At 59.4% G+C, this 15000-nt stretch overlaps 1 non-coding gene across 1 annotated transcript; it reads right to left on the reverse strand.

The window, feature by feature from the left end:
* Positions 1-2190: 2190 nt before the first annotated feature.
* Positions 2191-2309, reverse strand: LOC131862266 (5S ribosomal RNA). Its single transcript, XR_009361282.1, has one exon. It is a non-coding gene; the product is annotated as a 5S ribosomal RNA (ribosomal RNA).
* Between the last annotated feature and the right edge of the window lie 12691 nt (positions 2310-15000).

Raw genomic sequence — 15000 nt, forward strand, 5'->3', positions numbered from 1 at the left:
CCCACCTTGGTGTGCTCCGAGGTGCCCACCACGGTGCGCAACGCCGGTGCGAACCCGGGAGCGCCCCGATGTGTGCTCCAAGGTGCGGCGTGCACGAAGTCGGACCCCGGTTTGCCCCGGGTGCGCACCTCGCGTGCACCTTGGTGCGCACACCTTGGCTGGGTTGCGCGGCCTGGTGGGCACCATGGTGCGCACCAAGGAGCGCTCCGAAGTGTGCTCCAAGGTGCGGCGTGCACGAAGTCGGAGCCCGGTTTGCCCCGGGTACGCACCTCGCGTGCACCTTCGCCGGGGTGGGCACCTCGGCTGGGTTGCGCGCCCTGGTGCGCACCAAGGAGCGCTCCGAAGTGTGCTCCAAGGTGCGGCGTGCACGAAGTCGGAGCCCGGTTTGCCCCGGGTGCGCACCTTCGCCGCGGTGCGCACCATGGCGTGCACGAAGTCGGAGCCCGGTTTGCCCCGGGTGCGCACCTCGCGTGCACCTTCGGCGGGGTTGCGCGCCCTGGTGGGCACCATGGTGCGCACCAAGGAGCGCTCCGAAGTGTGCTCCAAGGTGCGGCGTGCACGAAGTCGGAGCCCGGTTTGCCCCGGGTGCGCACCTCGCGTGCACCTTCGGCGGGGTTGCGCGCCCTGGTGGGCACCATGGTGCGCACCAAGGAGCGCTCCGAAGTGTGCTCCAAGGTGCGGCGTGCACGAAGTCGGAGCCCGGTTTGCCCCGGGTGCGCACCTCGCGTGCACCTTCGCCGCGGTGGGCACCATGGCGTGCACGAAGTCGGAGCCCGGTTTGCCCCGGGTGCGCACCTCGCGTGCACCTTCGCCGGGGTGGGCACCTCGGCTGGGTTGCGCGCCCTGGTGCGCACCAAGGAGCGCTCCGAAGTGTGCTCCAAGGTGCGGCGTGCACGAAGTCGGAGCCCGGTTTGCCCCGGGTGCGCACCTCGCGTGCACCTTCGCCAGGGTGGGCACCTCGGTGCGCACACCTTCTCAATGTTTTCTTGCCTTTTCTGGAAATTGGTGAAGGCAGCGCATCAAAGGTGCGCACCTCGGTGTGCTCCGAGGTGCGAACCCGAGAGCGCTCCGAGGTGCCCACGAAGTCGAAAGTCGGGTTAATTGCATTGTTTTCCCCGGGTGCGCTCCGAGGTGCGCAACATCGGCGCGCACCAAGGAGGGCTCCGAAGTGTGCTCCAAGGTGCGCACGATGGCGTGCACCTCTGGTGCGCACGATTCGGAGCTCGGTTTGACCGGGGTGCGCACACCTTGGCTGGGTTGCGCACCTTTTGTGCGCTCCAAGGTGCGCACGAAGTCGGAGCTCGGTTTGCCCCGGGTGCGCACCTTCGCCAGGGTGCGCACCTTGATGCGCACGCCTTGGCTGGGCTGCGCACCTTGGTGGGCGCCATGGTGCGCACCTTTCGTGCGCTCCAAGGTGCGCACGAAGTCGGAGCTCGGTTTGCCCCGGGTGCGCACCTTGGTGGGCGCCATGGTGCACTCCGAGGTGCCCAAGATTGGTGCGCACCAAGGAGCGCTCCGAAGTGCGCTCCAAGGTGCGCGCGAAGTCGAAAGTTGGGTTAATTGTCCGGTTTGCCTCGGGTGCGCACCTTGCGTGCACCTTCGCCAGGGTGGGCGCCTTGGTGCGCACACCTTGGCTGGGCTGCGCACACCTTGGCACCCGCGTTTCCTTCATTTTAAATTTTTTTTTTTTACAATCTCTCAAGTGGGAAATTCTATAATCTCAACTTTTTTTGCCTTTTCAGGAAACTTTTGAATGGAGCGCATCATTGGTGCGCTCCGAAGTGTGCTCCAAAGCTCTCTCCAGCTGCGTGCACCTGCCCCGGCCGCGCACCCGGCCCCGCCCAGCTTCGCTCACCTGTCCCGGGCGTCTGGTGCGGAACCTTAGAGTAAGAAACATCACCGTGCACCTTGGCCAACGTGCGCGACTCGACCGAGCGCGCACTGGCCGAGGTGCACACCGATTTCACCTGGGTGCGCGCGCAGCACCTCGGGCGCACCGGGGTGCGCGCACAACGCCCGGGTTGCACCGTGGCCTGTGTGCTCGGGGTGCCTCGGGTGCGCGCTCGGTGTCGCCCCCGCGCGCGCGGTAGTGCGGGCAGCGCACCCCGGCCCGGCCCGGCCCCGACGAGAACGCAAACGGGCAAAAGGTTTATTCAAATAGCATTGCGACGCCCGGCGAAAAACTAAAAAAGGGTGCAACACCGGGACTTCCCGGGAGGTCACCCATCCCAGTACTACTCCGGCCCAAGCGCGCTTAACTGCGGAGTTCTGATGGGATCCGGTGCACTAATGCTGGTATGATCGCACCCGTTATGAGCTTGTCGCAGTGTGTACTTAGCAAACCGCGACCCACGTGCGAATCCACCCCGGCCACCCACCCCCGTCGAGGTGCACACCCTCCCTCGCGAAGTGCGCCCCGTTCGCCAAGTGTGAGCCCTGCCCGGGTGCGCGCACCTTGCTAGGGCGTCGGGTGTGCACCCGGCCCGGCCTACGTGCGTGCACCTGGAGGGGGCGTCGTGTGCGTGCAGTGTCCCGTCTGCAACGCGGTGCCCACACACCACCTCGGGCGCAACGACCTGCGCTCACATGTGGGCCGAGTGCACCTTGGTGCATGTTCGGGGCGCCTCGGGTGCACGCTCGATCTTGCCCCGGTGCACCAAGGCGCTCGGTTTGCCCCGGGTGCGCACTTGGTGCAAGGTGGGCACCCAAAATAGGGATCAAGCACCAAAACACAAGTTTCGGGATGCAAAATGGGACCCAAGGACCACAAATGCGTTCCAAGACCCATGATGGGTCCACGAGAACAAAAATGTGTTCCGAGACTTAATAAACAAATATTGGGTTTTAGGAGAAGAAACATGCTCTGATGCCCAAAACGAGAATCGACCCCGAAAAGGCCACAGGCCAAAAGTGGGATGCGAGACAAAAAAAAATGGGACCCGAGGACCAAAATTGGGTTCCCAGGTCGAAGACAGGGCAACCGGACAAGAAACGACCTCTAAGGCTCGAAATGAGTCCCGACGACTAAAACTTGACAAGAAGCACCCATCAGGCACCCAACTCGACACCCATGGGATGCCGACCCACCCGGGCTTCCACCTAGCACACCTTGGCACCCACCCACCCTCGCACCCAACCTCGCACCCAACTTAGCACCTTTGAACCCACATTGGCACTCACCCTGACCCTGGCACCTTGGAACCCACATTGGCACTCACCTTGACCCTGGCACCCACCTTTGCACTCACCTTGGGACCCACCCTGGCTCCCACCTCGGCACCCACCCAGACACCCACCTTGGTTCCTTGGCACCCACCTTGGATCCTTGGCACCCACCCCGACACCCACCTTGGCACGCAACTTGGCTACTTGCCACCCACCTTGGCTCCTTGACGCCCACCCCGACAACCACCCCGTGACCTACCCTGGCTAGGGTTGGTGCACACCCACCCTGGTGCCCACCTTGGCACCCACCCTATGACCCACCTTGGCACGCACCTTAGTACCCACCCCGTTACCCACCCTAGGACCCACCCCGTGACCCACCTTGGCCAGGGTGGGTGCACCCACCCTGGTGCCCACCTTGGCACCCACCCATCCTAGCACCCAGCCTGTGACCGGGCTTGGAACCCAACCTTGCACCCGCACCCGTCTTGGCCAGTGTGGGTGCGCACCCATCCTGGCACCCACGTTGTGACACACCCTTTAACCCACGCACCCTAGCACCCACGTTGGCACCCACCTTGGAACCCAACCTAGCAACTTGGCACCCACCCCGTGACCCACCTTGGCATCCACCATAGCAGTCGCCGACTTGGCACCCACCTCGGCACCCACCTTGACACTTGTGGACCCACCTTGCCACTCACCCTAGCATCGACCCATCCTAGCACCCACCCTGGCACCTTTGCACCCTAGCACTCACCCATCCTAGCACCTAACCTGTGACCCACCTTGACACTCACCCTCGCACCCACCTTGGAACCCAACCTAGCACCCACCCACCCTGACACCAACCCTAGCACCTACCCACCCTTGCACCCACCCTGTGACCCATCTTGGCACCCACCCATCCTACCACTCAACCTATCACCCACCTTCTCACCCACCTTGGCATCCACCTTAGCACCCACCCACACTGGCACCTTGGCACCCACCTCGGGCAAGGTGGGTGCACACCCACCCTGGCACCCAATTTAGAACCCACCGAGCATGTTACCCACCTTGGCACCCACATTGCAGCCCACCCTAGTACCCACCCTATGACCCACATTGGCATCCACACCCTAGCACCCAGGCACCTCGACACCCGCCTTGACACCCACCCTAGCACTGAACCTGTGACCCACCTTGGAACTCACCCTAGAACCCACCCACCCTGTGAACCACCTTGGCATCCACCTTAGCACCCACCCACCTTGGCACCCACTCTAGCACTCACCCATCCTAACACCCAACTTGTTACCCACCTTGGCACCCGCCCTCGCGTCCACCTTGAAACCCACCCTAGCACCCACCCACGCAGGAGCCCACCTTGGCACCCAACCTAACACCCACGCATCCTGGCACCCAACTTGTGACCCACCTTGGAACCCACCCTAGTACCCACCTTTGAACCCACTATATCACCAACCCACCTTGGCACCCACCCTATGACCCTCTTTGGAATCCACCCTAGCACGCACCCACCCTGGCACCCACCATGGAGCGCACCCTAGCACCCACCCACCTCGGCACGCACCTCAACACCCACCTTGGTGTGCGCACTGCGCCAACCTCTCAAAGACCCTATGTGGTGCGCTCCAAAGTGTACACCTTTGGTGCGCTCCAAGGTGCGCACCTTTGGTGCACACCGAGGTGCACACCAAAGTGTGCACCGAGGTGAGCACCAAAGTGCACTCCAGGGTGCACACCAAGGCGTGCACCTTTGGTGCGGTCAATGCAAACGAATTCGGAAGTTGGGGTCGATGTCCTAATCGCTGCTGCAGACTACACGTATGAGAATCGGACAAATAGCTTTATATAGGGGAGGTGTTGCGTTTGATGGGTCGACTCCCCTGGTTGTGTGCACTGCACCAACTTCAAAGACCCTGTCTTGTTTAAGAAGTCAAAAGTTGGGGTGGATGTCCTAATCATTGCTGCAGTCTACGCATGTATGAGAATCAGACAAATAGCTTATATAGGGGAGGTGTTGCATTCGGTGGGTTGACTCCCCTGGTTGTGCGCACTGCGCCAACCTCAAAGACCCCGCATAGCAGAAGAAGTCGGAAGTCGGATTTTGGTGAGCACCAAGGCGTGCACCTTTGGTGCGGTCAACGCAGACGAATTCAGAAGTTGGGGTGGATGTCCTAATCGTTGTTGCAGGCTACACATGTATGAGAATCAGACAAATAGCTTATATAGGGGAGGTGTTGGGTTTGATGGGTCAACTCCCTTGGTTGTGCGCATTACGCCAACCTCAAAGACCTTGTTTTCGTTAAGAAGTCAAAAGTTGGGGTCAATGTCCTAATGGCTCCTGCAGGCTACACATGTATGAGAATCGGACAAATAGCTTATATAGGGGAGGTGTTGGGTTTGATGGGTCGACTCCCCTGGTTGTGCGCATTACGTCAACCTCAAAGACCTTGTTTTCGTTAAGAAGTCAAAAGTTGGGGTCGATGTCCTAATTGCTCCTGTAGACTACACATGTATGAGAATCAGACAAATAGCTTATATAGGGGAGGTGTTGGGTTTGATGGGTTGACTCCCCTAGTTGTTCGCATTACACCAACCTCAAAGACCTTGTTTTCGTTTAGAAGCCGAAAGTTGGGGTCGATGTCCTAATTGCTCCTGCAGGCTACGCATGTATGAGAATCAGACAAATAGCTTATATAGGGGAGGTGTTGGGTTTGATGGGTCGACTCCCCTGGTTGTGCGCATTGCGCCAACCTCAAAGACCCTGCATTGCGGATGAAGTCGAAAGTCAGAGTTTGGTGTGCTACAAGGTGTGGTCGAAGGTGCTCACCTAGGTGTGCACCTTTGGAGCACAGGAAAAGTGCCCTCCAAAAGTGCGCACCTTTGGAGTGCACAAAAGTGCCCTCCAAAAGTGCGCACCTTTGGAGCGCAGAAAAGTGCCCTCCAAAAAGTGCCCTCCAAAAGTGCGCACCTTTGGAGCGCAGAAAAGTGCCCTCCAAAAAGTGCCCTCCAAAAGTGCGCACCTTTGGAGCGCAGAAAAGTGCCCTCCAAAAAGTGCCCTCCAAAAGTGCGCACCTTTGGAGCGCAGAAAAGTGCCCTCCAAAAAGTGCCCTCCAAAAGTGCGCACCTTTGGAGCGCAGAAAAGTGCCCTCCAAAAAGTGCCCTCCAAAAGTGCGCACCTTTGGAGCGCAGAAAAGTGCCCTCCAAAAAGTGCCCTCCAAAAGTGCGCACCTTTGGAGCGCAGAAAAGTGCCCTCCAAAAAGTGCCCTCCAAAAGTGCGCACCTTTGGAGCGCAGAAAAGTGCCCTCCAAAAAGTGCCCTCCAAAAGTGCGCACCTTTGGAGCGCAGAAAAGTGCCCTCCAAAAAGTGCCCTCCAAAAGTGCGCACCTTTGGAGCGCAGAAAAGTGCCCTCCAAAAGTGCGCACCTTTGGAGCGCACAAAAGTGCCCTCCAAAAGTGCGCACTTTTGGTGCGCACCAAGGCGCTGGTTCGGTCGTTGCAGGCGAGTTCGGAAGTTGGGGTCGATGTCCTGAGCGGAGGTGCAAACTACACAGGTGTCGGAATCGGACAAATAGCTTATATAGGGGAGGTGTATGCTTCGATGGGTCGACTCCCCAGGTTGAGCGCACCGCGCCAACCTCAAAGACCCTACGGTATGGATGAAGTCGGAAGTTGGGTCCGATGACCGATTCGATTAGTAGGTATGCTCATGAGGTCGGAATTTGGGTCCGATGACCTGCCATGTGCAGGAAGGCGAATGTTGACACTGTGCGTTGCAAGGTGCACACCAAGGCGCTGGTGCGGTCTTTTTAGTCGAGTTCGGAAGTTGGGGTCGATGTCCTGATCGGAGGTGCAAGCTACACAGGTGTGGGAATCGGACAAATAGCTTATATAGGGGAGGTGTATGCTTCGTTGGGTCGACTCCCCGGGTTGAGCGCACCGCGCCAACCTCAAAGACCCTACGGTATGGATGAAGTCGGAAGTTGGGTCCGATGACCGATTCGATATGTAGGCATACTCGCGAGGTCGGAATTTGGGTCCGATGACCTGCCACGTGCAGGAAGGCGAATGTTGGCACTGTGCGTTGCAAGGTGCGCACCAAGGCGCTGGTTCGGTCGTTGGAGGCGAGTTCGGAAGTTGGGGTCGATGTCTTGATCGGAGGTGCAAACTACACAGGTGTGGGAATCGGACAAATAGCTTATATAGGGGAGGTGTATGCTTCGTTGGGTCGACTCCCCGGGTTGAGCGCACCGCGCCAACCTCAAAGACCCTACGGTATGGATGAAGTCGGAAGTTGGGTCCGATGACCGATTCGATATGTAGGCATACTCGCGAGGTCGGAATTTGGGTCCGATGACCTGCCATGTGCAGGAAGGCGAATGTTGGGACTGTGCGTCGCAAGGTGCGCACCAAGGCGCTGGTGCCGTCGTTGCAGTCGAGTTCGGAAGTTGGGGTCGATGTCCTGGTCAGAGGTGCAAACTACACAGGTGTGGGAATCGGACAAATAGCTTATATAGGGGAGGTGTATGCTTCGATGGGTCGACTCCCTGGGTTGAGCGCACCGCGCCAACCTCAAAGACCCTACAGTATGGATGAAGTCGGAAGTTGGGTCCGATGACCGATTCGATACGTAGGCATATTGGCGAGGTCTGAATTTGTGTCCGATGACCTGCCATGCGCAGGAAGGCGGAATTTGGGTCCGATGACCGAGTTGATGGCGTGCCATGCGCAGAAAGGCGGAATTTGGGTCCGATGACCGAGTTGATGTTGATGGCCCGCCATGCACAGGAAGGCGGAATTTGGGTCCGATGACCGATTTGAAGGCGTGCCATACGCAAAAAGGCGGAGTTTGGGTCCGATGACCGAGTTGATATTGATGGCCCGCCATGCGCAGGAAGGCGGAATTTGGGTCCGATGACCTGACATACGCATGGAGTCCGACTCGGGGGCCGATGTTCGATTCGATGACTTGCATTGTGGGTAAAGTCGGAAGTTGTGGTCTTTGACCCGATTCGATGACCAGACTTCGGCTGCTTGAGAATCGGACAAATAACTTATATAGGGGAGGTAGTGTTCTCGAGCATCCTCCCCCCGTGCCCGTTTATGTCGATTGATGCTGGTGCTCGACTGGTTGGAGCGCTCGGATGCAAAAATCTTGCACCAGGATTTATCGATTGTGATGGACACGGCAAGTCTCCTGATTGCTATGCAGGAGCTCATCGTGAATCTCTATGCGGCCTTGGTATGGACTCGACCTGCGGAATGGTTCGGCAATGGTAGTCGCTCCAACACGTCCTTGCAATGGCCACAGAGGTGATTCGACTAGAGCTCCAGTCTAGCTTTTGGGTTGCTTGGCGGACTGGTATAGCCGCGATCGAGTTCCGGCCATGAACGTTTTAGATAGCTCTTGGGCTTTCTGGGACGGAAGTCGGAAGTTTGGGCTGTTGTCCGATTTGATGACCATTCTTCGGATGTGTGAGAATCGGACAAATAACTTATATAGGGGACTGTGTTGTCTCACGCAGCCCCCTCCGTGCCCCTCTATCTCGACCGATGTTGGTGCTTGAAAGGGTTGGGATCGCTCGGATTTATAAACGTGCACCACCATTTGTCGAGTGTGAGGGACGCGGCAGGTCTCCTAAATGCTATGCGGGCGCTCTCTGAGAATCTCTATCCGGCCTCGACACAGACTAGTCTTGCTGAATGGTTTGGCACTGGTAGTCGATCCAACACGTCGTTGTTGTGGCCGCCTAGGCGATTCGATTCGAGCCCCCGTCTAGCTTTTGGGTTGCTTGGCGGATTTTGCCCTATCCGCAAGTGAGCTCGGTCCCTAAACGTTCGAGAAACCCGATTGCTATGCGCCGACTCTCTTTCTTGCGAGCCTCCATCTAGCTTTTGGGTCTCTACGGAACGGAAGTCGGAATCTGGGACCGTTGTTTGATTCGACGAGGCAGACTACGGTTGTGCGAGAATCGGACAAATAACTTATATAGGGGAGGTGTTGACTGGAGCATTCTCCCCCGTGCCCCTCTAACTCGACCAATGCTGGCGCTCGAACGGTGGTAGCGCTCGGATTTTCATTGAGCGCCAGCATTGGTCGATTTAGAGGGGCATGCGAGATTCCCGAATGCTATGCGAGGGCTCTAACGGAAATGTCTATTGGTTTCGGTATGGATGCAATTGCGAGTGGTTCGGCAAAGGTAGTCGTTCCGATGCGTCCATGTCGTGGCCAAATCGATAATTCGATTTGAGCCCTCGTATAGCATTTGGGTCTCTCGATGTGATTCCGCATTCCAGTCCCTTTGGGCACTGCTTGAGCCGCATCCCAGGGGGTTCCCTTCCCAATAATCTGCCTCGCAACCCGATTGCTATGCGGTGAGGCTCCTCGGCCGCCTCGGAACTATCTGTGTATCAGACGCATCGCGGGATAAGGGGTTGGCAACGGTAGTCGCCCCAAGCACGTCCGATGCTTGGACCATTCCGAGGCGGCCCTGAAGCCTCTTCCGTCTAGCCGTTGGGTCCTTCTCGCCGCATCCCTCGCCTCGCACCCCGATTGCTATGCGGTGAGGCTCCTCGGCCGCCTCGGAACTATCTGTGTATCGGACGCGTCGCGGGATAAGGGGTTGTCACTGGTAGTCGCCCCAAGCGCGTCCGATGCTTGGACCATTCCGAGGCGGCCCTGAAGCCTCTTCCGTCTAGCCGTTGGGTCCTTCTCGCCGCATCCCTCGCCTCGCACCCCGATTGCTATGCGGTGAGGCTCCTCGGCCGCCTCGGAACTATCTGTGTATCGGACGCGTCGCGGGATAAGGGGTTGTCATTGGTAGTCGCCCCAAGCGCGTCCGATGCTTGGACCATTCCGAGGCGGCCCTGAAGCCTCTTCCGTCTAGCCGTTGGGTCCTTCTCGCCGCATCCCTCGCCTCGCACCCCGATTGCTATGCGGTGAGGCTCCTCGGCCGCCTCGGAACTATCTGTGTATCGGACGCGTCGCGGGATAAGGGGTTGTCACTGGTAGTCGCCCCAAGCGCGTCCGATGCTTGGACCATTCCGAGGCGGCCCTGAAGCCTCTTCCGTCTAGCCGTTGGGTCCTTCTCGCCGCATCCCTCGCCTCGCACCCCGATTGCTATGCGGTGAGGCTCCTCGGCCGCCTCGGAACTATCTGTGTATCGGACGCGTCGCGGGATAAGGGGTTGTCACTGGTAGTCGCCCCAAGCGCGTTCGATGCTTGGACCATTCCGAGGCGGCCCTGAAGCCTCTTCCGTCTAGCCGTTGGGTCCTTCTCGCCGCATCCCTCGCCTCGCACCCCGATTGCTATGCGGTGAGGCTCCTCGGCCGCCTTGGAACTATCTGTGTATCGGACGCGTCGCGGGATAAGGGGTTGTCACTGGTAGTCGCCCCAAGCGCGTCCGATGCTTGGACCATTCCGAGGCGGACCCGAAGCCTCTTCCGTCTAGCCGTTGGGTCCTTCTCGCCGCATCCTTCGCCTCGCACCCCGATTGCTATGCGGTGAGGCTCCTCGGCCGCCTCGGAACTATCTGTGTATCGGACGCGTCGCGGGATAAGGGGTTGTCACTGGTAGTCGCCCCAAGCGCGTCCGATGCTTGGACCATTCCGAGGCGGACCCGAAGCCTCTTCCGTCTAGCCGTTGGGTCCTTCTCGCCGCATCCCTCGCCTCGCACCCCGATTGCTATGCGGTGAGGCTCCTCGGCCGCCTTGGAACTATCTGTGTATCGGACGCGTCGCGGGATAAGGGGTTGTCACTGGTAGTCGCCCCAAGCGCGTCCGATGCTTGGACCATTCCGAGGCGGACCCGAAGCCTCTTCCGTCTAGCCGTTGGGTCCTTCTCGCCGCATCCCTCGCCTCGCACCCCGATTGCTATGCGGTGAGGCTCCTCGGCCGCCTTGGAACTATCTGTGTATCGGACGCGTCGCGGGATAAGGGGTTGTCACTGGTAGTCGCCCCAAGCGCGTCCGATGCTTGGACCATTCCGAGGCGGACCCGAAGCCTCTTCCGTCTAGCCGTTGGGTCCTTCTCGCCGCATCCCTCGCCTCGCACCCCGATTGCTATGCGGTGAGGCTCCTCGGCCGCCTTGGAACTATCTGTGTATCGGACGCGTCGCGGGATAAGGGGTTGTCACTGGTAGTCGCCCCAAGCGCGTCCGATGCTTGGACCATTCCGAGGCGGCCCCGAAGCCTCTTCCGTGTAGCCGTTGGGTCCTTCTCGCCGCATCCCTCGCCTCGCACCCCGATTGCTATGCGGTGAGGCTCCTCGGCCGCCTTGGAACTATCTGTGTATCGGACGCGTCGCGGGATAAGGGGTTGTCACTGGTAGTCGCCCCAAGCGCGTCCGATGCTTGGACCATTCCGAGGCGGCCCCGAAGCCTCTTCCGTGTAGCCGTTGGGTCCTTCTCGCCGCATCCCTCGCCTCGCACCCCGATTGCTATGCGGTGAGGCTCCTCGGCCGCCTTGGAACTATCTGTGTATCGGACGCGTCGCGGGATAAGGGGTTGTCACTGGTAGTCGCCCCAAGCGCGTCCGATGCTTGGACCATTCCGAGGCGGACCTGAAGCCTCTTCCCTCTAGCCGTTGGGGCTTTCTCGCCGCATCCCTCGCCTCGCACCCTGATTGCTATGCTGTGAGGCTCCTCGGCCGCCTTGGAACTATCTGTGTATCGGACGCATCGCGGGATAAGGGGTTGGCAGTGGTAGTCGCCCCAAGCGCATCCGATGCTTGGACCATTCCGAGGCGGCCCTGCAGCCTCTTCCGTCTAGCCGTTGGGGCCATCTCGCCGCATCCCCCACCTCGCACCACGATTGCTATGCGGTGAGGCTCCTTGGCCGCCTCGGAACTATCTGTGTATCGGACGCATCGCGGGATAAGGGGTTGTCACTGGTAGTCGCCCCAAGCGCGTCCGATGCTTGGACTATTCCGAGGCGGCCCTGCAGCCTCTTCCGTCTAGCCGTTGGGGCCATCTCGCTGCATCCCCCACCTCCTCGGCCGCCTCGGAACTATCTGTGTATCGGACGCATCGCGGGATAAGGGGTTGGCAGTGGTAGTCGCCCCAAGCGCGTCCGATGCTTGGACTATTCCGAGGCAGCCCTGCAGCCTCTTCCGTCTAGCCTTTGGGGCCATCTCGCCGCATCCCTCGCCTCGCACCCCGATTGCTATGCGGTGAGGCTCCTCGGCCGCCTGGGAACTATCTTCGTATCGGACGCATCGCGGGATAAGGGGTTGTCACTGGTAGTCGCCCCAAGCGCGTCCGATGCTTGGACTATTCCGAGGCGGCCCTGTGGCCTCTTCCGTCTAGCCGTTGGGGCCATCTCGCCGCATCCCCCACCTCGCACCCCGATTGCTATGCGGTGAGGCTCTTCGGCCGCCTTGGAACTATCTTCGTATCGGACGCATCGCGGGATAAGGGGTTGTCACTGGTAGTGGCCCCAAGCGCGTCCGATGCTTGGACTATTCCGAGGCGGCCCTGCAGCCTCTTCCGTCTAGCCGTTGGGGCCATCTCGCCGCATCCCCCACCTCGCACCCCGATTGCTATGCGGTGAGGCTCCTCGGCCGCCTTGGAACTATCTTCGTATCGGACGCATCGCGGGATAAGGGGTTGTCACTGGTAGTCGCCCCAAGCGCGTCCGATGCTTGGACTATTCCGACGCGGCCCTGTGGCCTCTTCCGTCTAGCCGTTGGGGCCATCTCGCCGCATCCCCCACCTCGCACCCCGATTGCTATGCGGTGAGGCTCCTCGGCCGCCTTGGAACCATCTTCGTATCGGACGCATCGCGGGATAGGGGGCTGTCACTGGTAGTCGCCCCAAGCGTGTCCGATGCTTGGACCATTCCTAGGCGGCCCTGAAGCCTCTTCCGTCTAGCCGTTGGGGCCTTCCCGCCCCATCCCTCGCCTCGCACCCCCGATTGCTATGCGGTGAGGCTCCTCGGCCGCCTTGGAACCATCTGTGTATCGGACGCATCGCGGGATAAGGGGTTGGCACTGGCAGTCGCCCCAAGCGCGTCCGATGCTTGGACCATTCCGAGGTGGCCCTGAAGCCTCTTCCGTCTAGCCGTTGGGGCCTTCCCGCCCCATCCCTCGCCTCGCACCCCGATTGATATGCGGTGAGGCTCCTCGGCCGCCTTGGAACTATCTGTGTATCGGACGCATCGCGGGATAAGGGGTTGGCACTGGTAGTCGTCCCAATCGCATCCGATGCTTGGACCATTCCGAGGCGGCCCTGCAGCCTCTTCCGTTTAGCCGTCGGGGCCTTCCCGCCGCATCCCTCGCCTCGCATCCCGATTCCTATGCGGTGAGTCTTCTCGGCCGCCGCGGAACTATACCTGTTATTGCTACTGCATCCTTCGGCTGGTAACCTCCTCTGCCGCCTTGGAACGTTCTCTTTGTCGGACGCGTCGCGGGATAAGGGGTTGGCACTGGTAGTCGCCCCAAGCGCGCCCGATGCATAGACCGCTCCGAGTCGACCTTGCTTTCAGCCTCTCACATGCATAGACCTCTCTGAGTCGACCCTGCAGCCTCTCACGTTTAGCCTTTGGAATCTCGCCTCACAACATGATTGCTATCCTTGATGCATCCCTTGCCTCGAGCCCTGATTGCTTTCTTGGCTGCATCCCTCCTCTCCTCACAGCCCGGTTGTCATCACTGCTTCATCCGTCGCTTCATGCATTCTGGCTGCTGGGCCCTTCCCACCGCACACCTCGATTGCTATCTCTTCTGCATCACACACCCCGATTGCTATCTCTGCTACATCCCTCGGCTCTCACTTCTGCATCCTTCGCCTCACACCTCGATTGCTATCAATGCTGCATCCGTAACCTCACACCCCGATTGCTATGCGGGGAGGCTCCTTGGCCGCCTTGGAAATTTCTGTGTGTCGGACGCACCGCGGGATAAGGGGTTGGCACTGGTAGTCGCCCCAAGTGCGCCCGATTCTTAGACCGCTTCGAGGTGACCTCGTAGCCTCTTTCGTCCAGGCTTCCTGCCTTCAACGCCCTTTTTACACCTCGATTGCTATGCGCGGGCTCGTTGGCGTCTATCACCTCTCTGCGAAGAGTGGCACGATGATTGTTGGGGTAAATCGTAGCAGTCCGATCTCTGGCCTTGGGCCATTGTGAGGGCTGATCGATTTCCTGTGCGCATCTCGTGTTCGCCCAGTAACAGACTCGACGACTTGTAATCGGTCTTGTTCCCGATTGTTCCTGGAGGTAGTCTTCGGAACTCTTGGATTTGACCTGTCACTCGAACTGTCCTCTTCCGAGGATGCTTGTGTGTGTGTGCTTGTGCCATTTCCTTGGCGGTATTAACGAGATATTAAAGAGCGGAGTGAGCGCCTCGCCCAGCTATGTTTGGGGCTCTCACTCCCTTACCCGGTGTGCGACCGCTTTGCACGTAGGTTGCGGAGCATCGCGACTCTTTCGATGTTTGGCGGTTGTCTTCCGGTGATGCGTTGGTCCCGAAGTGCACGTTACTAGCATTTCTGCCATTGTTCTCGATCTTTGGCACGTTCCTTCGTTGCAATTGGATATATATCTCCGTTTATACGCGGAGGCTTCTCTCGCCTATTCAGCGCTGTCCCACTCTCAGCACTCTCGTGGTCTCCTTGGCTTCTCTCTCCCGTGAGCGAGCTCTCTTCTCGAGTCTTTTCCATGTCCCATGGAGGTTGCCTTGCGAAATTCGGGCACACAAACGTGACCGGATAAGAGCGGAATTGCCTATGAGGAGAAGCTCACCTTAGGGAGCAGCAATGCCGAGTGTTTCGACAGAGGGTAGAGGGGGCGTTGTTTGGGCGGTTGCACAAAAGAGTGCTACGTTTGCACTGAAGG

The sequence above is a fragment of the Cryptomeria japonica genome, unplaced genomic scaffold, assembly GCF_030272615.1.
Source record: "Cryptomeria japonica unplaced genomic scaffold, Sugi_1.0 HiC_scaffold_40, whole genome shotgun sequence".
Classification (NCBI taxonomy): domain Eukaryota; kingdom Viridiplantae; phylum Streptophyta; class Pinopsida; order Cupressales; family Cupressaceae; genus Cryptomeria; species Cryptomeria japonica.